The 25568-nt window shown below is 45.0% G+C and overlaps 1 protein-coding gene across 9 annotated transcripts in view; it reads left to right on the forward strand.

Moving 5' to 3' along the window:
* Window positions 1–8073: 8073 nt before the first annotated feature.
* Clip1 (CAP-Gly domain containing linker protein 1) overlaps window positions 8074–25568 on the forward strand; it is a 117078-nt gene continuing 99583 nt past the window's right edge. For 8 of the 9 annotated variants that reach the window (XM_075979227.1, XM_075979257.1, XM_075979288.1 and 5 more), the window contains exon 1: window positions 8074–8212. The gene's annotated coding sequence lies outside the window, so the exon portion shown is untranslated. Of the gene's footprint in view, window positions 8213–9327; window positions 9501–25568 lie in introns of those variants that run through there. The other variant, XM_075979237.1, reaches the window with a different exon arrangement.

Consider the following 25568-nt stretch of genomic DNA (forward strand, 5'->3'; position numbering starts at 1 on the left):
TTTGTTGTTGTTCTTTGTGTTTTTTTTTCTATTTGCATTTTTTTTAACATTTTTTTATTGATAAAAGAAGAATAAAGAAAAAAAAAACAAATTTCCACCTCCTCCCAGCCTCCCCTTTCCCTCCCCCTCCTCCCACTCTTCTCCCTCTCCTCCCACTCTTCTCCCCCTCCTCCCACCCCTCTCCCCTTCCCCCCACTCCTCTCCCCCTCTCTCTCCAGTCCAAAGAGCAGTCAGGGTTCCCTGCCCTGTGGTAAGTCCTAGGTCCTCCCCCCTCCGTCCATATCTAGGAAGGTGAACATCCAAACTGGCTAGGCTCCCACCAAGCCAGCAGATTGCATAGGATCAAAACTGCGTGCCATTGTCCTTGGCGTCTCATCAGCCCTCATTGTTCGTCATGATCAGAGAGTTCAGTTTTATCCCATGCTTTTTTTGGTGTTCTTTGTGTTTTGAGACAGGAGTCTCTATTTACTGGAATTTGCTGTGTAGACTATGCTGGCCTCTTGCTGGGATAAAAGGTGTGTGCGGCCACCCCCGGCATTGAAGGAGAACAAGGAGGCCATGTTCCAACCTCAACAAGCAGCAGAACTTGGCAGCTTTGGCCACATGGTTCTGGCTTTAGAGTTAAGGATAGAAGAAAGGGGTCATGTGTCAAAGGTATCCCTGAATGGAGCCCTAAAGAGGCCATTGCGCGAAGCTGTAAAATTGAAGCCTGCATTGCCTTGGGAATCAAGATGTTAGAGATGCCAGGATTGTGCCAATGAGAGCTCCTAACAGGGAATACAACCAGCAAAAGAGAAAGAAGTGTGTTTCAGTCAACAAAGCTGGAGAGAGTTGGAGATCTGAAGAGCGTTTTGACTTCAGGCAGAGTTTGTCCAGCTGATTTTTGGTCTTGCTTTGGTCTGATATTTCCTCACTATGCTCTCCCTTCCCTACATTTTGAACAGTAATGTATATCCTGTGTCATTATATGTTGGAAGTGTGTGATCTACTTTCTGATTTTGATTTTACAGGGGATTACAGTTAAGAGATTGTCATGAGTTTCAGAAGAGACTTTGGACTTTGAAACGAGTTTAAAACTGATAGACTATGGGGACTTTTGAAGTTGGACTGAATGCGGTTTGGCATTATGATATAGCTACAAGCCTTTGGGAGCCAGGGAGTGAAATGTGTTTTGAAAGAAAATGGCCCCCTATGAAGTGTGTCTTTTTTTTCCCCTTTGCTTTTTGTATACAATATTCTTTCTGCTTGTATGCCTGAAGGCCAGAAGAGGGCACTAGACCTCATTACAGATGGTTGTGAGTCACCATGTGGTTGCTGGGAATTGAACTCAGGACCTTTGGAAGAGCAGGCAATGCTCTTAACCACTGAGCCATCTCTCCAGCCCTTGTTTTTGTTTTTTTTGTTTGTTTTTTTGATTTTCGAGACAGGGTTTCTCTGTAGCTTTTGGTTCCTGTCCTGGAACTAGCTCTTGTAGACCAGGCTGGCCTGGCTGTGCCACCACCGCCCGACTTTAAGTGTGGCTTTTGGAGTAGGTATGGCCCTGTTGGAGGAAGTGTGTCAATATGGGGGCAGTCTTTGAGTCTCTTATGCTCAAGATATACCCAGTGTGACAGTTGACTTCCTGTTGCCTGCAAGATGTAGAACTCTCAGCTATTTCTCCAGCATCATGTCTGCCTGCACACCGTCATACTGCTTGCCATGATGATAATGGACTGAACCTCTGAACTGTAAGCGAGTCACCCCAATTAAATATTTTCCTTATAAAAGTTGCCATGGAGCCTGTCTCGAAAAAACCAAAAAAAAAAAAAAGTTGCCATGGTCCTGGTGTGTCTTCACAACAGTAGAAACCCTTACTAAGACACCCTGTCTTGAAAAAACAACAAACAAAAAGAATGAGTCCTTTTTTTTTTCTTTTTTTTTGGTTTTTCGAGACAGGGTTTCTCTGTGGCTTTGGAGCCTGTCCTGGAACTAGCTCTTGTAGACCAGGCTGGTCTCGAACTCACAGAGATCCGCCTGCCTCTGCCTCCCGAGTGCTGGGATTAAAGGCGTGCGCCACCATCGCCCGGCAAGAATGAGTCCTGATTAGTTATGTCAGTAGCTTGGGGACTTGCTGTTGTTAATTTTTATTTCATATTTACTCATTTAGTGTGTGTGTGTGTGTGTGTGTGTGTGTGAGGTATATAGATGAAGTGGGATGACAGTTTTTGGGATGCTCATGAATGCTGGGTAATAGGAGAATGAAGTGGGGGTGGAGGCTGATGGGCGTGGCACACACCTTTAATCCCAACACTTGGGGGGCAAAGGCAGGTGGATCTCTGAGTTCAAGACCATCAGAGCGAGTCCAGGAGAACCAAGGCTACGAAGAAAAACCCCATCTCGAAAAACAAAATGAAGAAGAAGAAGAAGAAGAAGAAGAAGAAGAAGAAGAAGAAGAAGAAGAAGAAGAAGAAGAAGAAGAAGAAGAAGAAGAAGAAGAAGAAAAAGAATTAGGGGGGCTGGAGAGATGGCTCAGTGGTTAAAAGCACCGGCTGCTCTTCCAGAGGTCCTGAGTTCAATTCCCAGCAACCACATGGTGGCTCACAACCATCTGTAATGAGATCTGGCGCCCTCTACTTGCCTGCAGGCATACATGCAGACAGAATACTGTATACATAATAAATGAATAAATCTTTAAAAAAAAGAAAAGAAAAGAAAAAGAAGAAGAAGAAGAAGAGAAAAAGAAATTGAACCTATGTCCTTTGCAAGAACAACAGTGCTCTAAACTGCTGAGACCTCTCTAGCCCCCATGTTTGCTTTTTGTTTTTTAAGACAGGGTCTTGTTTTGTAGTCCTGGATAGAACTCTATATGTAGACTAAGCTGACCTAGAACTCACAGAGATCCATCTGCCTCTGGTATAGCCACCATGCCCAGATAAATTTGTTATTTGTACAGAAAAACAGTAAATGCTGTAGCTCGGTGGGTAGAGTATTTGCCAAGCACATAGGAAGGGCTGGGATTGATCCCTGCACCACATAAGCTGGGGTTGGTGGTACATGCCCGTAGTGGTCAGAGAATGAGAAGTTCAATGGCATTCTCAGCCAATTAGTTTGAGGAAAGCTTGGGTTACATGAGACACTGTCTGTCTCTAAAATAAAAAAATATTTAGGAACATATATTGTCAGTGAGATGGCTCAGCAGTTAAAGGCTCTTGCTGCCAAGCCTGATGATCTGATAGATGTCCTCTGACCTCTCCGTAGGACCTGGGTCATGCATGCTTAAGTACACTCTAAACCAACCAAGCAATGAACATAGAAAATTATATATATACACACACACACATATATATATGTATATATATATACATATAATTTTCTATGTATATGTGTGTGTGTAAATACATGAAGGATAAAAATAGCCAAATACCAGCAGTTTTATATGGTTCAACATAGTAGTTGCTAAGACACTGCATGCACACTGCACACCCCTCTGTTTTGGAAAAAGGAAGGCCTATAAGCTACGGTTATGTATGGTGCTCATTTCTATAGTTGTGAGCATCTAATTTACCTGCTCTTGCTTCCCTACATTTGTGTTGTGGGGATAATAACACTTAACCACTTCTTCTCCCAAAGACACAGCTTATGACATGTAATAATTAGCCCTTGCCGTTGAGAAGCAGATCTGAAGCTGTGCCCTGTGGCCTAGTATTCTGGATGTTTTTGGCTTGAGTACACGGAACATACAGCTCGTTTTCTCCTCAGACATTTTCTCGGTTTTTGTTTTGTTTGTCTTTGTGTGTATAATTCGTGAACTGTACACGTGAGGCCAGCAGTCTGTCACTAAGCTACATCTGTGGATCTACACATAGAGTTAAAGCTTGTGTGTTTATACATTTGTATATATGTGTGTATATCTTTTGTTTTGGTTTTTGTTTTCTCCAGACAGGGTTTCTGTGTAGCTCTGATTGTCCTGGAACTCACTCTGTAGACCAGGCTGGCCTTAAACTCACAGAGATCCACTTGTCTCTGTCTTCCTAGTGCTGGGATTAAAGGTGTGCACCACCACTGCCTGGCATGTGTGTATATATAAATACTATGTATACATACATACACACATATATATGTAAATGTATATATGTGTGTGGTGGTGGTTGTTGTGCTTTTTTTGGGGGGAGGGGTTGAGACAGGGTTTCTCTGTAGCTTTTGTGCCTGTCCCGGAACTAGCTCTTGTAGACCAGGCTGGCCTGGAATCACAGAGATCCGCCTGCCTCTGCCTCCCGAGTGCTGGGATTAAAGGCGTGCGCCACCACCGCCCGGCGTAAGGGTTATTCTTGCTGTGGTGAAATACCTGACTAAAAGCACATTGGAGAGGAAAGGGTTTATTTGACCTACACTTCTACATCTTAGTCCATCATTGAAGGAACTCAGGACAGGAACTCAGAAGGTCAGGAACCTAGAGGCAGGAGCTGATGCAGAGGCCATGCTTACTGGCTTTCTCTTCTTGGTTTACTTAGTTTGCTTTCCTATGGAACCATCAACTCAAGAATGGCACCACCCACAATGAGCTGGTCCCTCCCACACTGTTCACTAATTAAGAAAATGCCCTTTGCCTGGTGGTCGTGTCGCACGCCTTTAATCCCAACACTCTGGAGGCAGAGAGACAGGAGGATGGTGTTTTTTTTAAATATTTATTTATTTTATTATGTATATAATATTCTGTCTGTGTGTATGCCTGCAGGCCATAAGAGAGCACCAGACCTCATTACAGATGGTTGTGAGCCACCATGTGGTTGCTGGGAATTGAACTCAGGACCTCTGGAAGACCAGGTAATGCTCTTAACCACTGAGCCATCTCTCCAGCCACCTTAGCCCCTGTTCTTATACTTTTACAGATGGCACATTTTTAAAAAAACAGACTTAAATCTGGGCTTGGTGGCATATGACTATAATACCAGGGCCTGGGAGGTTAGGCAGGAGGCTTAGAAATTTAAGATCATCCTTAGCTATAGAGCAAGTTTGAGGCTAGCCTGGGTCACTTGAGATCATGTCTCCAAAAACAAACAAGGGCCGGGCGGTGGTGGCGCACGCCTTTAATCCCAGCACTCAGGGAGGCAGAGGCAGGCGGATCTCTGTGAGTTCGAGACCAGCCTGGTCTACAAGAGCTAGTTCCAGGACAGGCTCCAAAACCACAGAGAAATCAAAAACAAAAACAAACAAGGGGCTGCCCAGGCATGCGGCTGGCACATGTCTTTAATCCCAAAACTCCAGAGGCAGAGGTAGGTGGATTTCTGTGAGTTTGAGGTCAGTGGATCTACACAGAAAGAGCCTGTAAAACAAACAAAATAACAACAACCAAAAACCAAATTATGGGGGGCTGTACCAGAGTTGGTAGAGTGCTTGCCTAGCACCTGAGAGGCTCTATTGGAGCCTCAGCATCATAAAGCAGGTGGGCTACACATGCTGCTAATCCTAGGACTTGTGAAGTAGATGCAGGTGGACCAGGAATTGAAGGTTATCTTCAGTTATAAAAGACCTCATCTCGGGGCTGGAGAGATGGCTCAGTGGTAAAGAGCACTGACTGCTTCTCCTAGAAGATAGAGGTTCAGTTCCCAGCACCCACATGGCAGCTCACAACTGTCTATAACTCCAGTTCCAGGGGACCTGATACCCATGGCACAACACCAATGCACATAAAATAAATAAATTAAAAAAAAAAGACCCCACCTGAAAGCCAAGGAACAAAGCACAGTGGCTTGAGCAGATAAAGAGTTTTGGGTGCTTATTTGGGAGGACTTAGCAAGTTACTTCCTTAAAGCATTCTTTGGTGATATTTGACTTTGTGTAACTGTGGGGTGGGAACACGCATGTGCCACAGTGTTTGTGTAGAAGTCGGAGGAGCACAGGTATTGGAAGCTGGCACTCTTTTTCCACCATGTGGGTTCCAGGGATTGAACTTAGATCTTCAGGCTTGGTGGTGGGCACCTCTTTCTCACTGGCCCAGACAATAATGGCTTCAAACTTAGAGATCTGCCTGCCTCTGCTTCCTAAGTGTTGGGATGAAATGTTTGTGTCACCAAACTGACTTTTTGCTTTCCTAGTGAGGTTATCAGTAGCTTAGGCTGGCCTCCAACTCTGTATGTGACAGAAGATGACCGTGGACTTCTGACCTTGCCTCCACCTCCCATATATATATATATGTGTGTGTGTGTGTGTGTGTGTGTGTTTGTGTGTATCACTGTAGTAAGTTTAATGAATTCTTCAAAAAAGAAAATAAAAAACAAAATACAAATCAATCTATTTTAAATAAGGTAGGCTCAACAGGGGCTAACAAGATGACTCCCAGGGGTTGTCTACCAAGCCTGGAGAACTGAGTTCAAATCCTGGAGTCCGTGTAAAGGTGAAAGGAAACTGCATGTCTCTTCTTTACCCATACCATACACACACATAATAATAGTAAATATTAAAAAAAATAAAAAAACAAAACAATGGAGAAAAATATAGCCAATAAAAACAATAAAAAACTAAAAAAAAAAAAAAGAACAACTCAAACATCCAGGGATGGTGACACATGCCTTTAACCCCAGCACTCACTAAGCAGAGGCAGGCAGATCTCTGTGAATTGGCGGCCAGCCTGGTCTCTGTAGTGAGTTCCAGGACAGCCAGGGCTGCATAGTGAGACCCTGTCTCAATAAACAAAGTAAACCCCAAGAATAACAAAAATTATAAGCTTGCCAGGTGCAGAAGGGCATGCCTTTAATCTCATCATAGTGAATTCCAGGACAGCCAGGACTATATAGAAAGACAGTTTCAAAAATAAATAAATTGAAAAAGATGGGCTTAACACAAAAGCAGAAAGTGTATATTGACTCCCTCACCGGCAGTGCTTTTCATCCCATTCTAAGGTATCTATGACTACTTGAGAAGCTCAAGAGCTGAAAGGTTTACAGAATCACCCTTCTCAGTAGGAAAGAATTCCGGATTCCAAGGGTACTGTCACCTCTTAACCTTGGAGCTCGTCTACCAGGCCCAGGTGGAATCAGGTAATAGATTATTTATTTATTTATTTACTGTGATTTAAGGCTTAAAAAGACAGGAGGGTCTGCAGATAAATTTATTTTGTTCAGAACTTCACGCGTTTCCAGTGTGAGTTCCTTTCTTGGGCTCCGTACGTGCCTGTTAGTCCAGACACAACGACGTTTTGAATAAAGGTCAACAAGAGAGGTCACCCTCCGGAATCCTTTTACACCAAGGAGTCGCTGCAAAATCCCGGGCTTCTAACAGCTGCCAATTTCCGCCGGGAACTGCAAAACTTCTGGGGTTGCCATGGTCCATGGGAGCGAAATGCTGGCCGCCCTCTGGTCCCGCAGCCCTAGCCGGCTGTTGCAGCGTCCTCTCCAGTCCCTTTCAAAAGCTTTTCAAGGGGATCCATACTTGGGGAGGAGCTCGGACGGGACGTGAACCTGGGCTTCTGTCCAAATGACTGGGGCGAATAAAAGACGCTTTTCTTAAACTAACGGGATGCAGCCTTGCTTGTCTCAAACGGTTTTTTTGTTTTGTTTTGTTTTTAACCCCTGAGTGTTTTTCTGGAGAGCAGAGACGGTTCATCCCAAGCTTAGCCTGCACATGGGCATCACCCTTCCAACTTGTGGCAAAAGGATTTCTCACCCTGCTCTGGGCGGGAAGGTGAGGTGAAAAAAATTGAATCTCTCTCTCTCTCTCTCTCTCTCTCTCTCTCTCTCTCTCTCTCTCTCTCTCTCTCTCTCTCTCTCTCTCACACACACACACACACACACACACACACACACACACACACACACACGTACACATTCCCCCCCCCCAGCATCACCGCATCCCACCCCTTCCCAGCAGCCGGCCGGGGTGACTTGCAAATTCTGGGCACACTTTGACTAGGAAAGCGGGAAGAGCCTGAAATGCCAAGGCGCCAGCGGCTGCAGGCCTCTCGCTCGGTCCAGAGCATCCCGGTCGCCCCCGCGGTGGACTGGGGAGGATTTAGGGGCGCGCAGACAAAGCGGCGGCGGGGAGCCGGCGAGCGGCTGAGGCGGCTCGGGCGCGGGGAGGGGCGGCGCGGCGTCTTCTCCCGGCCCCGCGGCGGCGGCGGCGCGTCACGTTCTCTTCCCCGCCCCGAGCCCTAGAGCCGGGGAGGCGGGAGGCGGCGGCCGCGGCGGCTGCTGCTGCTGCTGTGAGGCAGGTGGCGGAGACCCCGGCGTCGCAGGCGGTGAGCGAAGCGCGGGCCTGTTCTCTCTCTCGCTCTCTCCTCTAACTCGGCGTCCCACCCTTTCTCTCCCTCCGCTCCTTCCCGTCGCTGGGGTGCGGGGGGGACGCTGGGAGGGAAGGCTCGCCTCCAGCTCCCGCCACGTACCCGGGCCGCGGCTGAGGAGACACGGGCGCACCCGTGAGTGCGGCGGGCGGTGAGGAGAGAGGACCGGCTGGCTGCGAGCGGCGCGCGGCCGACCGGCCGGCCCTGTCAGCCGCGGCCCGGCCTCGCCTTCCTCCCGCCGCCTCAAGATGGAGCGTGGACTCCTTGCCCCTGCGCCGCCGCCTCGGGCGCCGCTCGCTCTCCCTCTCTCGGCCCGCGCCCTCTCCTCAGCTCCTGGGGTGGGTGCGGGGGCTCCGGGGACGGCTCTGCCCCTCGTGGAGGCCGCGGGTCCGGTTGGACCTGTTGCCCTGGACGCCACCGCTCGTCACCTGAGCCGTCGTCCTCAGGCAGGGCCGGGAACACCGGGTGCCCGCGAGCCGGCATGGAGGGCGCCCTTGCCCCGGTCGGCCCGGCCATGTCCCTGCTACGTCCCTGCTCGGCCCTGGGCTTTTGTTTTCCCTCAGACCCCGTGGGTCATTATTCTCTGAGGAGGAAGGGTGACTGGGGTGCCAGAGCTCTGAAATCACCGCTGCCGGGTAACCCGAACCTGCTCCCGCGGCCGGGGATTGGCGCGGAAGACAGATGACACTTGTTCGGGGTGGGGGCGGGGGGATTTTAAAAGCAAGAACCTTCTGGTTTTTCTCGAATTAGGAGGTCTTGGGTTCTTATGAGAACAACAACAGAAATACCGGATTCTGATTCTGGAGTCTAGCCCTGAGATCCCGCAGTCGCTCCGCTCATGTGGCTTTTCCATCTGGCAGGCACCGCGCGCCACCCCCTTCCTCCTGCCCAGCCCCACCCCTCGGGTATGAAGAAATGACACGTTAGATCTGTAGTCCGCGTGGGGATACCTCTTTTTAGCAAAAACTTGGGCGCCAATTACTGTTCTTTTAAGGGGCGTGGAGATGGTTCTGTAATTTCCCTTTTCTTTTTGTGTGCCTGTGATTCAGCAGCCTGGCCTCTCCCTCTTCTAGGCCGGGACTGTGGCTGCTTGGGGCTCTCTAAGTATTTATGCCGGGACTGGCTGTTGCGATTTGACGGTTCGGGTTCTGGGATGGTATTATTATTACTCGTGCCCGTGGCTTCCGGTCCGGAGAACAGTGTTTGGCTTCTAGGCGTCCTGATAAGCTAGCGCGAGACTCCTCAGGTATGTTGTGTCTCAGCCCCGGGGGCATTTCTTCCTCTTGAAAGAATAACAATTAACCTTTATTGGGAGCTTCTGGCCAGGCTCTGGGCTAGAGTGGGGTTTTTCAGCTCGCGTAATCCACCTTAGGGAGCTTGTTGTCAGTCTCATTTTACCGAGAGGGCGTTGAAAGGTCAGAGTCACAGCCTTTAAGTGAAGTCAGGAGTTGTACTTCAGTCGGCTTCGTAATTTTGTCCGAACAGTGAATCAATGGCAAAAAAGCAAGGTTGGGCATTATTAAAGCCCAGGAAGTGGGTGAGTGCTCGGCTGAGAGTTAAGCCCCTTGTTGAGGTGCAGAGAAAGCTATTGGCTTCCTGCTAGACCTGGTTCAAAGGGTGAAAATTGAAACTGGGTGGCAGCTTTCCTAGGATCCCTGAACATGAGGATTTTGCCATTCTCTCTTTTTTCAGTCATTGTTGAGCACACAAAACAAGCCAACCTGTTCTTTAAGGATAGAAACCTGAAGGGGATTAGTAGTTACTGAAACTTACGTTTAGTACTTAAGTATTTAGTGTGTGTGTTTGTGTATGCCAGTGGGTGGGTGGGTGCCCGGGTTCTGGAACATGCTTGTAAAGGTAAGAGGGGAGACAGCTTGTGGGAGGCCGGGTCTTCTGTCATGTAAGTCCAGTGGATCAAACTCAGATTGTCAGACCTGACTGCAAGCAACTTTTCCTGATGAAGCCATCTTTCCACCCTAGAAGTTTAGTACTTTATTTATTTTTACCCAATTGTTATAATTTGTTTATTTTTATTTTGTGTGCATTGGTGTTTTGTCTGCATGTGTGTCTGTGTGAGGGTGTCAGATCTTGGAGTTACAGGCAGTTGTGAGCTGCCTTTGTGGGCACTGTGAATTGAACCCAGGTCCTGTGGAAAAGCAACCCGTGCTCTCAACTGCTGAGCCATCTCTCCAGCCCAATTTTTACCCAATTTCTTTTTTTTCTTTTTTTAAGATTTATTTATTATATATGTATGCCTGCTTGTCAGAAGGGGGCACCAGATCTCATTACAGATGGTTGTGAGCCACCATGTGGTTGCTAGGTATTGAACTCAGGACCTCTAGGGAGAGCAGCCTGTCCTTTTAACTGCTGAGCCATCTCTCCAGCCCTATTATTTCTATTATTAACTTTGTTACATGATCCACTATGTGTGTGGAACTAATCCCAGGTCTTGCAAGAGTGGTAGTAAGTGCTTTTAACCTTTGCGCTATCTCTTCAGCCCTGTTTGTTTTAATTGTACGCACCCACACATGGGGAATTTGTGCATGTTAGGGAAGTACTTAGGGAGGCCTGATGAGAGCCAGAATTATAAGCACTTGTCAGTCTCCCAATAGAGGTGCTAAGAACCCAGCTCAGGTCCTCTACAGTTACAGCACTTGCTCTTAACTGCTGAGCTTTCTCTCCAGCACCCTCTTTTCTAAGATTTATTTTTATTTGTATGAGTGTTTGTCTGCATGTTTATGTTTCATGTGCATCCCTGGAGTTATGGGTGTTTGTGTGAGCTGTCATGTGTGTGCTAGGAACCAAAGCTGGGTCTTCTGCAACAGCAGTAAGTGCCCTTAACTGCCTCCTCTCTGTAGCTCTTGTAGACCAGGCTGGCCTCGAACTCCAGAGATCCGCCTGCCTCTGCCTCCCTAGTGCTGGGCTTAAAGGTTTGTGCCACTACTGCCCGACCTGCCCTTAGCTGCTTAACTACCTCTCCAGTCCAGGGCTTGGAATCAAGAGGGCTGTGTGTAAGGAATGATTTGGTCTTGAATCCCTTACAAAGGTAGGAACTTTTAAATCTCCTTATGTTGACTTCCTGATGTTCATCATTATTATTTACAAGTAAATTTCTGTTTCTTCTTGAATTTACATACCAGAGGCAAGGGGCTTCGTGTCCCCTGCCCCCCACTCTGTGAAATCCTCTACAGAATTCTGCCATTTTATGTGCTCAAAGTCTTTGTTATGTAGTTAATTGAAATTATGGAATCCAGGGCTGGAGAGATGGCTCAGTGGTTAAGAGCACTGGCTGCTCTTCCAGAGGTTCTGAGTTCAATTCCCAGCAACCACATGGTGGCTCACAGCCATCTGTAATGAGATCTGGCGCCCTCTTCTGGCCCGCAGGCATACATGGAGGCAGAATGTTGTATACGTAATAAATAAATAAAATCTTAAAAAAAAAAAAGGAAATTATGGAATCCATAAATTTCAAGACTGGCTTTGTAGATGTCTGCACTAAAGAAGAAGAAAAAATACAGAAGTGGATCACGGTAAAGGCACAAGGAGATGGCTTAATCTTTGTTGACATTAAAAAAGCCATCTGACCCATAATTCCTGGCAGGAGTTATTACTCTGCTCATGAATTATTAGACAGCTGTGTAAGGAGGCTTTAAACTATTACAGCATCTTATATATTTTTAATAAACATAGGGTATGTTGCCCATCTAGGTAGAACTCAAGAATCCCTGTGCTTGCCGGGCGGTGGTGGCGCACGCCTTTAATCCCAGCACTCAGGGAGGCAGAGGCAGGCGGATCTCTGTGAGTTCGAGACCAGCCTGGTCTACAAGAGCTAGTTCCAGGACAGGCTCCAAAACCACAGAGAAACCCTGTCTCGAAAAACCAAAAATAAAAATAAAAAATCCCTGTAAATCCCTGTGCTTTAAATCAGCATTGATGGAAGAGTGACCTCTTTAGACTGCAGTCAGGATACAGAAGAAGCTTCTCTCACTTTTTTTTTTTTTTTTTGGTTTTTCGAGACAGGGTTTCTCTGTAGCTTTGGAGCCTGTCCTGGAACTCCCTTTGTAGACCAGGCTGGTCTCGAACTCACAGAGATCCTCCTGCCTCTGCCTCCCAAGTGCTGGGATTAAAGGCGTGCGCCACCACCGCCCGGCACTTTTTTTTTTTTTAATAGGTTGACAGATTGTATTTAACCAACCTCGAATTTGGCTAGTACATCTGGGTTAATATCCTGGACCTGGCATGAAGTACCAAGGAATCTTGGCCACAGTCAGTAAAGAGATTTTTTTCCCTTAAATCTCCATCTGGCACTTCTGGAAGGACAGATTCCATTAGCACTAACTCAATGGGTGGGTCTGGTTTTTGGTTTTCTGTTTATTGTGGTCCAGCAACAACATCTTAAGTATTTTTTTTTTTTTTTTACAAAGTCCTTGACAGGAGGAAATAGTCCTGTTACAGGATGCCTGTTGGGAAGCCTATCTAGTTTCTTAGTCCCTGGGGAAGCCTTCAGTTGAGAGCGGTGGTGCATGCCTTTAGCCTTTAATCCCAGCACTCAGGTAGAGGCAGGTGGATCTCTCTGTGAGTTTGAGACCAACCTAGTCTACAGAGTGAGTTCCAGGATAGTCTCCAAAGCTACACAGAAAAACCCTGTCTCGAAAAAAAAAAAGAATAAAATAATTATGTAATGATATGACCCAGTTTGCTTTTAACTTGAGTTATGTAGTTTGGTGTTTACTTGCTTACTTATATCTAAACTTGGATTGAATCCCAGTTGAAGAGTCTGCCCATTTTTGACACTTGAAAGTGGCAAGTCCTTGATTGACAATGTTGTTTTTGAAGCCAAGGTCCGAAGGATCCAGATGTTCAGTATGTGCAAATCATCTGGAATTTGGGTTTGACGTATAACAGAAAAGCAACTTTAATTTTTTTCCTGACTGTACAGATTATTTTTTTAAATATTTATTTATTTATTATGTATACAATATTCTGTCTGTGGTGCAGGTCAGAGGAGGGCGCCAGACCTCATTACAGATGGTTGTGAACCACCACCTGGCTGCTGGGAATTGAACTCAGGACCTTTGTAAGAGCAGGCAATGCTCTTAACCTCTGAGCCATCTCTCCAGCCCCTGTACAGATTATTTTTATTATCGTGTGTGTGTATGTGTCTGCGCATGTGTGCACACATGCCACAGCATGAATGTGGCGGTCAGAGGATATGTTAGTTACGTCACTGTTGCTGTAATAAAACCCTATGACTGAGTCAGCTTATAGAAGAGAGTTTATTTGGGTTTACGGTTCCAGAGGGAGACACTCATGACCTGGCAGCAGGGGCAGGAGCAGAAAGCAGAGGATTGATTGTATTTTCACCTGCAAGCAGGAAGCACAGAGAGCAATCTGGAAGTCGGGTGAGGCTGTGAGCTCTCCAGGCCCACCCAGTGCTGCTGTACCTGCTCCTCCTCAGCACCAGCTGAGGACCAAGTGTGAAAATACCTGAGACCGTGGAAGACGGGCATTCAGACAACCAGGGGGGCAGTTCTCTCCTTTGACCCTGTGGTTTCCAGCAGAGTGCTCCTGTCCACTGAGCCATTTTTCTGGCCCTATACATTCCTCAACTCATGTCATACCCTGAAGTATTTGGAACCCCTTTAGGAAAAATAGGTGAAGGTAGGGGTATTTTCCTAGAATTTTTTCCCCCTTGAGACAGGGTTTCTCCGTTTAGCCCTGGCTGTCCTAGAACTTCCTCTGTAGACCAGACTGACCTTGAACTCAGAGACCCGCCTGCTTCTGCCTCCCGAGTGCTAGGATTTAAAGTGGTGTGCCACCACCTTCTGGCTCTAGATTTTTTTAAAAAAATATAAATAGCCTTTATTGGTTGCAGTAGTCAATTGAAGAATCCTGTTCTTGTTATTTAGGTCTTATCTACAGATCCTGTTAAAGCCTGAAAATTGTGTCTGTGTGTGTTGCTGGAGATCGAATCCAGGACATTGTGCATGCTAGGCAAGTGCTCTACTGCTGAGCTACATGCCCAGCCCTTTGAAGACTTTGTGGCTATTTTGTTTGTTTGAGATAGGGTTTCTTTGTAGCTTTGGAGCCTGTCCTGGAACTCGCTCTGTAGACCAGGGTGGCTTTGAACTCAGAGATCACCTGCCTCTGCTTCCTGAGTGCTGGGATTAAAGGCGTGCACCCCTCCCCCCCAGCCTGAAGACTTTGTTTTTTAAGACTTTAAAAAAAGTAGGGCACTGGTGGCCTATAATCCCAGCACTTGGCTAAGCCTAGAATTTACTGTGTAGACCCTGCTGGCTGCAAACTTTCAATGATCCCCTTGCTTCAGTCTCTTGAGAACTGAGATTATAGGTATGCACCATTCTATCCAGCAATAGCTCTATTTATTTTTATTTTTTAAAAAATATTTATTTATTTATTATGTATACAATATTCTGTCTGTGTGTATGCCTGAAGGCCAGAAGAGGCCACCAGATCTCATTACAGATGGTTATCAGCCACCATGTGGTTGCTGGGAATTGAACTCGGGACCTTTGGAAGAGCAGGCAGTGCTCTTAACTGCTGAGCCATCTCTCCAGCCCTCTCTCTATTTATTTATTTTTGGTTTTTGGAGACAGGGTTTCTCTGTGGTTTTGGAGCCTGTCCTGGAACTAGCTCTTGTAGACCAGGCTGGTCTCGAACTCACAGAGATCTGCCTGCCTCTGCCTCCCGAGTGCTGGGATTAAAGGCGTGCGCCACCACCGCCCGGCTCTATTTATTTTTTGAGGTAAGGTCTCACTACATAGGCTTGGTTGGCCTGGAATTTATTATGTAGACCAGGCTGGGCTTGTAGTCACAGAGATTCACCTGCCTCTGCCTCTGCCTCCCAAGTGCTGGGATTAAAGGCATGTGCCACCATATTTGACATATTTTTTTTTATTTACGTGTGATGTGTTTGTGTCTGCATGTGTGTGTTTTTGAGTATCTACATGTGTGTGTTTGTGAGTATCTGCATGCATGTGTGTGTGTGTCTGCCTAAGGAGGTCAGAAGAGGGTGTTGGATCACTGTAGCTAGTTGTGGGTGCTGAAAACAAACTTGGGTCTTTTGGAAGAGCAATGATGTTCTTATGTGCTTGAGCCACCAGCTCAAGTTTTTCAGCAGCTCCCACCCCCATTGAGATAGAGCCTCAGTATACAACCAAGGATAGCTTTGAACTGGTGATCTGTTGTGGTCTCGAGTCCTAGGTGTGTGCTACCATTCCCAGCTCCTTCCAAACTGCAGCTCTGTTATTTTGTGGAAGACTTTAGATAAACCTCTGGAGCCCAGTTCCTTCATCTGTAAGTTATGGATAACAGTTGCTTGGTAGTGGTCATGTAATAAGTGGATCAATGGGTGTAGACTCAGTGAGTGCTCTTCTTTCCCCCTTTCAGCTAGCAGTATTATTCCGTCATTTAAATTGTACTGGGAAACAGAGAGGTTTCCTGGTTTCAGAAATAACCCTTTTTTCCTGCCATGTTTACAGAGTTAGTTTTGAGTAGGAGTGGCCTGCATGACAGAAAGGGCACGTCAGTGGGGAACTTGTGATTTACAAGGACTTGTGTTCCGAATGGAAAAGCAACTTGTGCTCCTCCTGTCAGAACTTGTGCCTTGCCAACTCTCAGGCCCTTTCGTATGCTCCCCAGTTTTCCTTCTCAAGGTTTAATTAAAGGTGGAGTTCTTCTCAGGTCTGGTAGAACTTGTGTGTCAGCATCACAGGTTAGCTGTGACCAACACTGAAGTTGGCACTTACAATCCAAATGAAAGCAATTCTGAGTGTGCACTGATGGCATCTGGGCTGACTGCTCGAGACAGTGCTGTGTTTGTGAGTGCATTTAATAGACTGACGGGGCTTCTGAAGTCAGCACTCTGCAGTATTATCAATATGGAAATGTTATTTTTTCCACTGGCTCTCAAGACCTATTACAGTTGCACATTTGCAAAGTAAAACAGAAAGCCTTTAAAGAGGGGAGAAAAAAATCCCAAATAATGAGGGAGTTCTTGATCCTTCTGAGCCGTCTGCCCTTTTCTTGTTCTGAACAGCTGGTATGCTTTTGCTTTCAGTATCGGCCATGTGTGTCGTGAAGGAGCAGCAGTGCGCCTTCTTTGTCTTCGGATTGTGAGGAAGATAGTTTTAATGCACCTGAAACGACCCTTTTAAATCCCTGCTATAGGTAACAGATCAGAAGCTTGTCTGCCAGTCAGGAGTCTATCTACAGATTGGAGTTTAAGTCATAGACCATTAAGTAACAAGCGATTACACTTTCAGAATCGGTTTCCTCAGTGGTAAAGTGAATTTGTTGAACTAGGTTGCTAAGGTCTCTTCTGAGTCTAAAGTTTTATATTAAGCATTTTGTTCCCTTTTACACATTAGCATGATTGACTGTTGCTGACCTCAAGTTCTTCTGGGGGATACTAACCAAAGCTCGTAATTTTAATCTCCTTTAAGATCTGTTTTTAAGCAGTGACATAAATCAGAGTTACAGAATCACCAGGAGTTTTATAGAATGTTGTGTAAATGAACAAAATAGCTCAAGTTATTTGGCTTTTTGAGTTTCTTATTTTTCACATTCTTTTACAGGTGGAAGAACTTTGGGAGGCTGTTTGTTTTTGTTTATGTAAGCCATAAGAACAGTAGTCCTCATTGCCTTGAGCCAGGCAGATGGTCATAATCACTCGCAGTTGCATCAGAGTTTAGAGTTCTTCCTTTAAAAAACGTTGTCTACAGAGAAACCCTGTCTCGAAAAACCAAAAAAAAAAAAAACCCCCAAAAAACAAAAAACGTTGTCTAAACTGGGCAGTGGTAGGGCATGCCTTTAATTCCTGCACTCGGGAGGCAGAGGCAGGGAGATCTCAGAGAGTTCGAGGCGGACAAGGTCTACAGAGTGAGTTCCAGGGCAGAGCTTGTTACATAGAGAAACCCTGCCTTGAAAAACAAACAAAAAAGCATTGTTTAGTGTCTTAGCCCCTGCTGGGGGGTTGGTAGCGTTTTCTTTCTGTCTCTCTCTCCCCTCCCTTTTAAAAACCACTCTTGAGTACAACTTGTGCTCTATACTGTGTCATACAACCTAAGTTTTAAAACCATATAATTTTCAAGTATGACTTAATTTTTCAGAGGATTATGTCTACTTCTGACTTTTCCGTAAAGATGCTGTAAACCTTTCTATTTACTGTCAGTGTCTTACCGTATGATGCTCTCAAACCAACACTTAATGCTGACAGGTTGATTTTTTTTTTTTTTTTTTGGTTTTTCGAGACAGGGTTTCTCTGTGGTTTTGGAGCCTGTCTTGGAACTAGCTCTTGTAGATCAGGCTGGTCTCGAACTCATAGAGATCCGCCTGCTTCTGCCTCCCAAGTGCTGGGATTAAAGGCGTGTGCCACCACCGCCCTGCTGACAGGTTGATTTTATAAATTACTCTGTAAGGGCTTGATCGGTAGAAACTGGAAGTAAGACTCCCTTGTAACACCTTTTGAATTAAGGATCCAGTTAATTTTCTGATTCTCACCGGTTTGTTTTGGCCCTGGAGAATCTAATTGATTGTTTGAATAGTGACTCCTTTGTTTACTGTCATCTTTTGTTCCTTACTCTTGCTGGTCGGTTCCTTTTTTAACTTGTTCATTTTAAGACTGTTGAGTCTGCCCCTTTTGTTCATTTATTATTCGGTTTTTGTTGGGGGACGGTGTTTAAAGACAGGGTTTCTCTGTGTAGTTGGCTGTCCTGGAACTGAGAATCCGCCTGTCGTCTGAGTGCTGGTATTAAAGGAGTATGCCACCTCCTCCTGGTTTATTATAATTTTTTTCAGTACTTGAAATGAAACCCAGGGCTCTGCACATTCTAGCAAGCACTCAGTCTACCACTGAGCTACCTCCCTAGACTGGGTCTGGCCTTTTAAAAATATTTAGGGGAATGGATGTGGTGGTGTAAGCCTTTAATTCCAGGACTCAGGAGGCAGAGGCAGGTGTATCTCTGAGTTCCAGCCAGGATTAGTGAGAAGTGATACTTATGTTGAGAAGTATCAGGGACAGTAGGTCTAGCGGTCTTACATCAGCATCCTGTTTTTTATTTTTTTTATCTTTTGTCAACTGGATGCAGGGTCACCTGGGAAGAGGAACCTTGATGGAGAAAATACCTTCATCAGATTGCCTGTAGGCAAGTCTAAAGGGTATTTTCTTGATTAATGATTAATGTGAGGGGCCCAGACTCTGGACCGTGCCACCCCTAGGCAAGAGGTGATGGGTTGTATAAGAAAGCAAGCTGAAGGGTCTGGAGAGATGGCTCAGTGGTTAAGAGTATTGCCTGCTCTTCCAAAGGTCCTGAGTTCAATTCCCAGCAACCGCATGGTGGCTCACAACCATCTGTAAAGAGGTCTGGCGCCCTCTTCTGGCCTTTAGGCATGCACACATACACACAGACAGAATATTTGTATACATAAAAAAAATAAATATTAAAAAAAAAAAAGAAAGCAAGCTGAGCTGGGAGGCAGAGATAGGCGGATCTCTGTCAGGTTGAGGCCAGCCTGGTCTACAGAGTGAGTTCCAGGACAGCCAGGAGCTACACAAGAGAAACCTTGTCTCAGAAAAAAAGTAGGCAGAATTCTTCCATGACTTCTGCTTCAGTTTTGCCTCCAGATTCCTGCCTTGAGTTTCACCTGATGATGGATGGACTATAAGCTCTAAGTTAAATAAAAAAACCTCTTCTCCCAATGTTACTTTTGGTCATGATGTTTATTTGTTTTTGGTGTTTCTAGAACTAAAATAGTGTTGTAGAACTAAATGGAAATATGAGTAGTAGATATGTAACACCGTTAGTAAAGTTGTTGTGTGTGTGTATACGTGTGCACATGTGTGTACGTGCACACACTCACCCGCTCAGAGGACTGACTACCTTGAGCGTTAGTCTCTGCTCCTCATCCTTTTTTTTATTTTTGGGAACAGGGTTTTTCTGTAGCTTTGGGGCCTGCCTTGGGACTTACTCTGTATTAAAGGCGTGCACCACCACTGCCGGGTGTTCCTCACCTTTTTTGAGACAAGGGTCTCTGTTGTTTTTACACTGTAGATGTGAGCTTCTAGGGGTTTTGTTTTTGCCTTCATCTTGTACTAGTACTGAGGCCACAGGCAGACACTTATATTACACATCTGACTTTTTGTTTTGTTTTTTTTAAGACAGGGTTTCTGGTTTTCAAAACAAGATTTCTTTGTATAACAGCCCTGACTGTCCTGGAACTCGCTTTGTAGACCAGGCTGTCCTTGAACTCACAGAGATCGGACTGCCCCTGCCTCCCCCGTGCTGGGATTAAAGGTGTGTGCCACCATGCCCGGCTCATATCTGGCTTTTACATAGTTTCTGGTGATTTGAATGCAGGTCATTATGCTTGTATGGCAAACACTTTTACCCAGTGAGCCATCTCCCCAGCCACAAAGTGGTTTTTTTCATTTGTTTTGAGTAAAGTGTGATGGAACATGCCTGTAATCCCAGCGCTGCTGGATAGAGGCAGGAGAATCAGGTATTCTGGTATCTTTAACTACTTGTTAGCTCTGTGTCAGCTTGGGCTTCATCAGACCCTGTCTCAGAAAAACAAGAGCCTGACAAATGGCTCAGTGAGTAAGAACACTTGTTCTGCAAGAATGAAGAGTTGAGTTCAAATGTATAGTACACACATAAAAACCAGGCACACTTCACAGACCTGTGACCCAGCATTGGGGGTGGAGACATGTGAATTCTGAGAGCTAGCTGGCCGGCCAGCCTGCCTTAAACAGCAAACAGTGAGAAACTGTCCCAAGGCAGTAAGTCAGAGAACAGTAGACTAAGACATTTGATGTCCTCTGGCCTCTTCTCTGCATGTTCATGCAAAGGCACATGTACCCGCACACTTCTGTGCATGCACCCACATAGGTATACTACAGGCACATCACACACACACACACACACACACACACACACACACACACACACACTCATGTTAATTTTTTAAAGCTGGCTGCCAGGCAATTCTGCGCTTGCTGCATAAGCATGTGGATCATCTGAGCTTGAGTTTGGATACCCAGGATCCATGTAAAATCTAGGTGTAAGGCCAGGTGTGATGGCACACTTTAATCCCAGCATTTGGGAGACAGAGGCAGGTGGATCTCTAATTCCAGGATAGTCTCATCTACATAGTTCCAGGACAGTCAGATCTACATAGAGAGACCCTGTCTCAAAACAAACAAACCAGCCGGGCGGTAGTGGCACATGCCTTTAATCCCAGCATTCGGGAGGCAGAGGCAGGTGGATTTCTTTGAGTTCGAGGCCAGCCTGGTCTACAAAGTCTAGTTCCAGGGCATCCTCTAAAGCTGCAGAGAAACCCTGTTTTGAAAAACCAAAACCAAACAAACAAACACCCCTCCCCCAAAACCCCAGAAAACAGAATGAATAAGCAAACAAACAAACCAGGCATGGTAGCTTCTACCTGTAATCCCAGTAATGGGAGTTAGAGACAAAGAATCCCTGGGGATTGCTGGTGAGCTAGTCTAGCCAAATCAGTGAGCTCTGGGTTGAGTGGGAGATCCTATGTCAAAAAATGTGATCGAGAGTGAGGCCAGTGAGATTATTCAGCAAGTAAAGATGATCACTGACCTGGATTCCTTCTCTTGAGCCAGTGTAAAGGTAAAAACCACTTAACAAAATTTTCTTCTGACCACCACATGCTTGTTCCTCCCCTCCCCAGTAAAAATAAATTAAAATTAAATGAAATTTTAAAAGACAAAGGGGCTGGTGATTGAGGAAGATCCCCACGTCAACTTCTGGCCTCAGCCCACATGCTCAGATTTGTATGTAGACCTACACATGTGTACCCCTCCCAACAAAGGTAGTATGGTCATGCTGATTGTAGTCCTGGCAATTGGGGTGCTAGGACCGGAGAATCCTTGACAGATTGATACATAGGTAGATGAGACAGTGTCTCAAAAACAAGGGGAGAGGGGAATGAATTAAAATAAATTGTAAAAAAACAATTTCTCCTTTGCTTAAAAAATATTTTATGTGGCTGGATGGTGGTGGTACACAACTTTAATCCCAGCACTCAGGAGGCAGAGACAGTTGGATCTCTGTGAGTACAAGGCCATCCTGATCTATAGAGTGAGTTCCAGGATGGTTCCAAAGCTACAGAGAAACTCTCTCTCGAAAAAAAATTTTTATGTGTGTGGGTGTGTACCATGTGAATTCCTGGTGTCCATAGAGACCAGAAGGTCAGATGCCCTGAAACTGGATTTACAGACAGCTGTGAGCTACCATGAGGAAGCAGGGAATTGAACCTGGATCCTCTAGAAAAAAGCCAGTGGGGGGCTGGAGAGATGGCTCAGTGTTTAAGAGCATTGCCTGCTCTTCCAAAGGTCCTGAGTTCAATTTCCAGCAACCACATGGTGGCTCACAACCATCTGTAATGAAGTCTGGCGCCCTCTTCTGGCCTGTAGGCATACAGACAGAACATTGTATACATAATAAATAAATAAATAAATATATATATATATATAAAGCAGCCAGTGCTCTTAACCTCTGGTCCATATTTTCAGTCCTACTCCACACATTGCTTTTTTTGTTTTTGTTTTTTGAGACAGGTTTTTCCATTTAACAGCCCTGGCTGTCCTAGAACTTGTTCTGTAGTCCAGGCTGGCCTTGCGCTCACAGAGATCCACCTTGCCTCTGCCTCCCCAGTGCTGGGATTAAAGGCATGCGCCACCATTGTCCAGCAACATTGCCTTTCTTAAAGCAGTATCTTATGCCTCTTGCCTCACCCTCTCAGGTGCTGGGATTATAGGCATGGGTCCCCTGTGCCTGGTTTATTTGTCGCTTTTGAACTTGACTAAGATATCACATTTTCTTTTTTTTTAAATTTATTTTTCCATTCCTCCCTCCTCCCATTCCCCTCCCGCTCCCCCACTCACCCTCCTCCCTCCCACATTTTCTGGTTTATATGAAAAGTTTTTCTCAATTTCATTTTGTATGGGATTTTTTTTCAGGTTGTTTGTGTTTAGTTTTTGGCTCATCTACATGTTTAGGAAGTTAAGGCTTTGCATTATATTTTAGGGTTTCTTGGTATTAACATTATTTTCTTTTATTCTTTTGACAGTTGTTATATAACCTAATGTGGCTTGGAATTCACTAGGCTAGTGTCTAGCTCTCAATCTTCTTGTCAACTTTATGTCATGGATCTGGGAGGCGCTCTTGAGACCTTATCTATCCTGGGGGATTAGTAGTAACTGGGGAAGGGGTAGCTCATGGGAGACATTTTTTTTTTTTCGAGACAGGGTTTCTCTGTAGCTTTGGAGCCTGTCCTGGAACTAGCTCTTGTAGACCAGGCTGGTCTCAAACTCACAGAGATCCACCTGCCTCTGCCTCCCAAGTGCTGGGATTAAAGGCGTGTGCCACCACCGCCCAGCAGGAGACATTTTTTCATTGTTATAGCCACTGGTAAGATTCCCATGTTCCTTAACTTTTAACCCTTTAACCTATATCTCTGGCCCATGCTCCTGTAAGCAACCCTAGTGAAACTCATTGGTACACACATGCAAACATGCATGCACACAAACACACGCATGCATGTGTGACATGAAAATAGAATGTGGTCAAAATACATTACATGGAGTTTGGCAAGATGGCTCAGAGGATGAAGGCCTTAGTCATCAAATCTGACAGTCTGAGTTCAGTCCTCCAGATCTACATGGTGGAAGGAAAGAACCGGCTCTTGCAAATTGTCTCTGATCTTTACATTTGGACACTTCCCCTATCCCCAATAAAAAATAAGTATTAAAAATATTATATGCATACAAGAAAGAATCACAATCAAACCCATTATTATACATATAATCAATGTATGGTAATGTCTTGGTTACTTTGCTATTGCTGTGATAAAGACACCATTACCAAGGCAATTTATAAAATATCGCATTTAATTTGGGGCTATGGTTTCAGAGGGTTAGCATCCATGATGACCAAGCAAAGACATGTAACAGGATCAGCTAAGAGCTTACATCTTGATACACAAATAAGAGGCAGAGACAGAGAAGGAGATTGGAAATGACTCAAGTCTTTTGAAATGTCAGAGCCTGTCCTCAAGTGACACACCTTCTCCAACAGGGCCCCTTCTCCCAATCCTTCCCAAATATTCCACCAGCTTGGGAACAAATATTCCAACATACAAGCCTATGAGAGCCATTCTTATTCAGACCATCACAGCTAATAAAAACATTTTTCAAGTTCATAATCCTTCTACCTCTGCTTCCTAAGTTCTGGGACTACAGGCATGTACTATCATCATGCCCAGCTTAATCTTTTTTTTTTTAATATTTTTTTTAACTCCTGAGTTTTGGAATGCTCTGCTAGAAATAGTTAAATAATTAAGAGGCCTGGAGAGATGACTCCATGGTTAAGAGTACTTGCTGCTCTTGCAGAGGACCCAGGTTCAGTTCCAAACATTCACAAGGTAGCTCACATCCATATAAGCCCAGTTTCAAGTGCTTCCAGCCCCCTCTTCTGACTTCTGCAGGCACCAGGTTTGCATGGAGTGGTGCCCATACATACATTCAGGTAAAACACTCATATACATAAAATAGATAATCTTTTAAAAACCTTTTAGAAAAAGGAATGAAAATTTGTGATCTTTATCCCATTAAGATCATCCTACCCATTTTTTAATTTTTATCTCTCTCCTTTCCTCCTTCCCTCCCTTCATTCATCCATTTATTTATTTATTTGGTTTTTCGAGACAGAGTTTCTCTGTAGTTTTGGGAGCCTGTCCTGGAACTAGCTCTGTAGACCAGGCAGGCCTTGAACTCACAGAGATCCGCCTGCCTCCGGAGTGCTGGGATTAAAGGCATGCACCACCACCACCCAGCTTCAGATTTTTAAAAATGTATTTAATTTTAATTTGTGTGCATTGCTGTGAGGGTGTCAGGTCCTCTGGAATTAGAGTTACAGAATGTTGTGAGCTGTCATGTGAGTGCTGGGAATTGAACTAGGATTCTCTAGAAGAGCAGTGAGTGCTCTTAACCACTGAGATAGCTCTCCAGCCGCCATCCTACCCAAATTTAAAATTTTATTTCAGGATCCTCAGCACACCTAAGTTGCTGCTGGAAACTCAGACCCAGCATTATTTCTCCTTGGCCAATATCACTGGTTATTTTTTATATATTTATTTTATTTTATTTATTTAATTTATTTATTGTATATACAGAGTATATATACATGCCTACAGGCCAGAAGAGGGCACCAGACCTCATTACAGATGGCTGTGAACCACCATGTGGTTGCTGGGAATTGAACTCAGGACCTTTGGAAGATTAAAGGTGTAGATCACCATGCCTGGCCATATTTTATTTTAAAATAAAAACCCAGAATTGTCTTGCAATATATTCCTGTTGGAAAGTGATATTCTAGAAAGTACAGCATTGTCAACAGATGTAATTATCCAATTTAAGACTCCAGTCAGTTCAAATAGCACTCGCAAGAGGTAGTAATTGAATAGTTTGCTCATAGCTTCCTTGGCCTAGTTTTAAAAAGAGCCTCCAGAGTTGGGAAAATAATGCAGTCATTTGTAACAGTTGCTCAGGAGGTAAGATATAGTTCTACTTGTTGCTTTTAGTTTGATAATTACATCACTTGGCATTATTTTATGGGTTCTTGTTTTCCTGTTGAGTCAATTCAGTACTTTTTAAAAGTTTGAAGTAGATCAAATAATCTTATAAATTTATTTAGAAGTAGGATAAGCCAAATCTGGCCACGAGGAACTTAGTCACTGAATGAAATGCAAACAGAACTGGGACTGTGGTTTGTCACTGATCAGCAGAGCACTGCCCAGTGGCCCTAGCAACTCAGAAAAGGAAGAGGTGGGCTGGAGAATTGTCAGAAGAGACAGTTGCTGGTGACTTGTGCTGCCTTGTATTTTCATTTTGTTTTTTAGTTTTCTCTGCATATCCCAGATCATCCTGGACCTCACTACATAGACTGGGCTGGTTTTGAGCTCACAGAGATCCATGTCTGCCTGTTTCTGGAGCGCTGTGATTAGAGAGAGGTGTGTGCTACAACACCTGTTCCTTTTTTTCCTTTTTCCTTTTTTTTTTTAATTTTTAAAAATGCTTTGTGTGTCAGACCTAGACATACATGAAATTGCTTTTGAGGGGGGCTCAGGCATGTGCACATGAACTCAGGTGCTTACAGAGGCTAGAGGTATCGGATCCCATAGCAGTAGAGTTACAGGCAGTTGTCTGACATGGGTGCAGGAAATTGAACTCAAGTCCTCTGCAGTATTTTTTCTTTCTTTTTGG

Source organism: Microtus pennsylvanicus, chromosome 1 (genome assembly GCF_037038515.1).
Source record: "Microtus pennsylvanicus isolate mMicPen1 chromosome 1, mMicPen1.hap1, whole genome shotgun sequence".
Taxonomy (NCBI): domain Eukaryota; kingdom Metazoa; phylum Chordata; class Mammalia; order Rodentia; family Cricetidae; genus Microtus; species Microtus pennsylvanicus.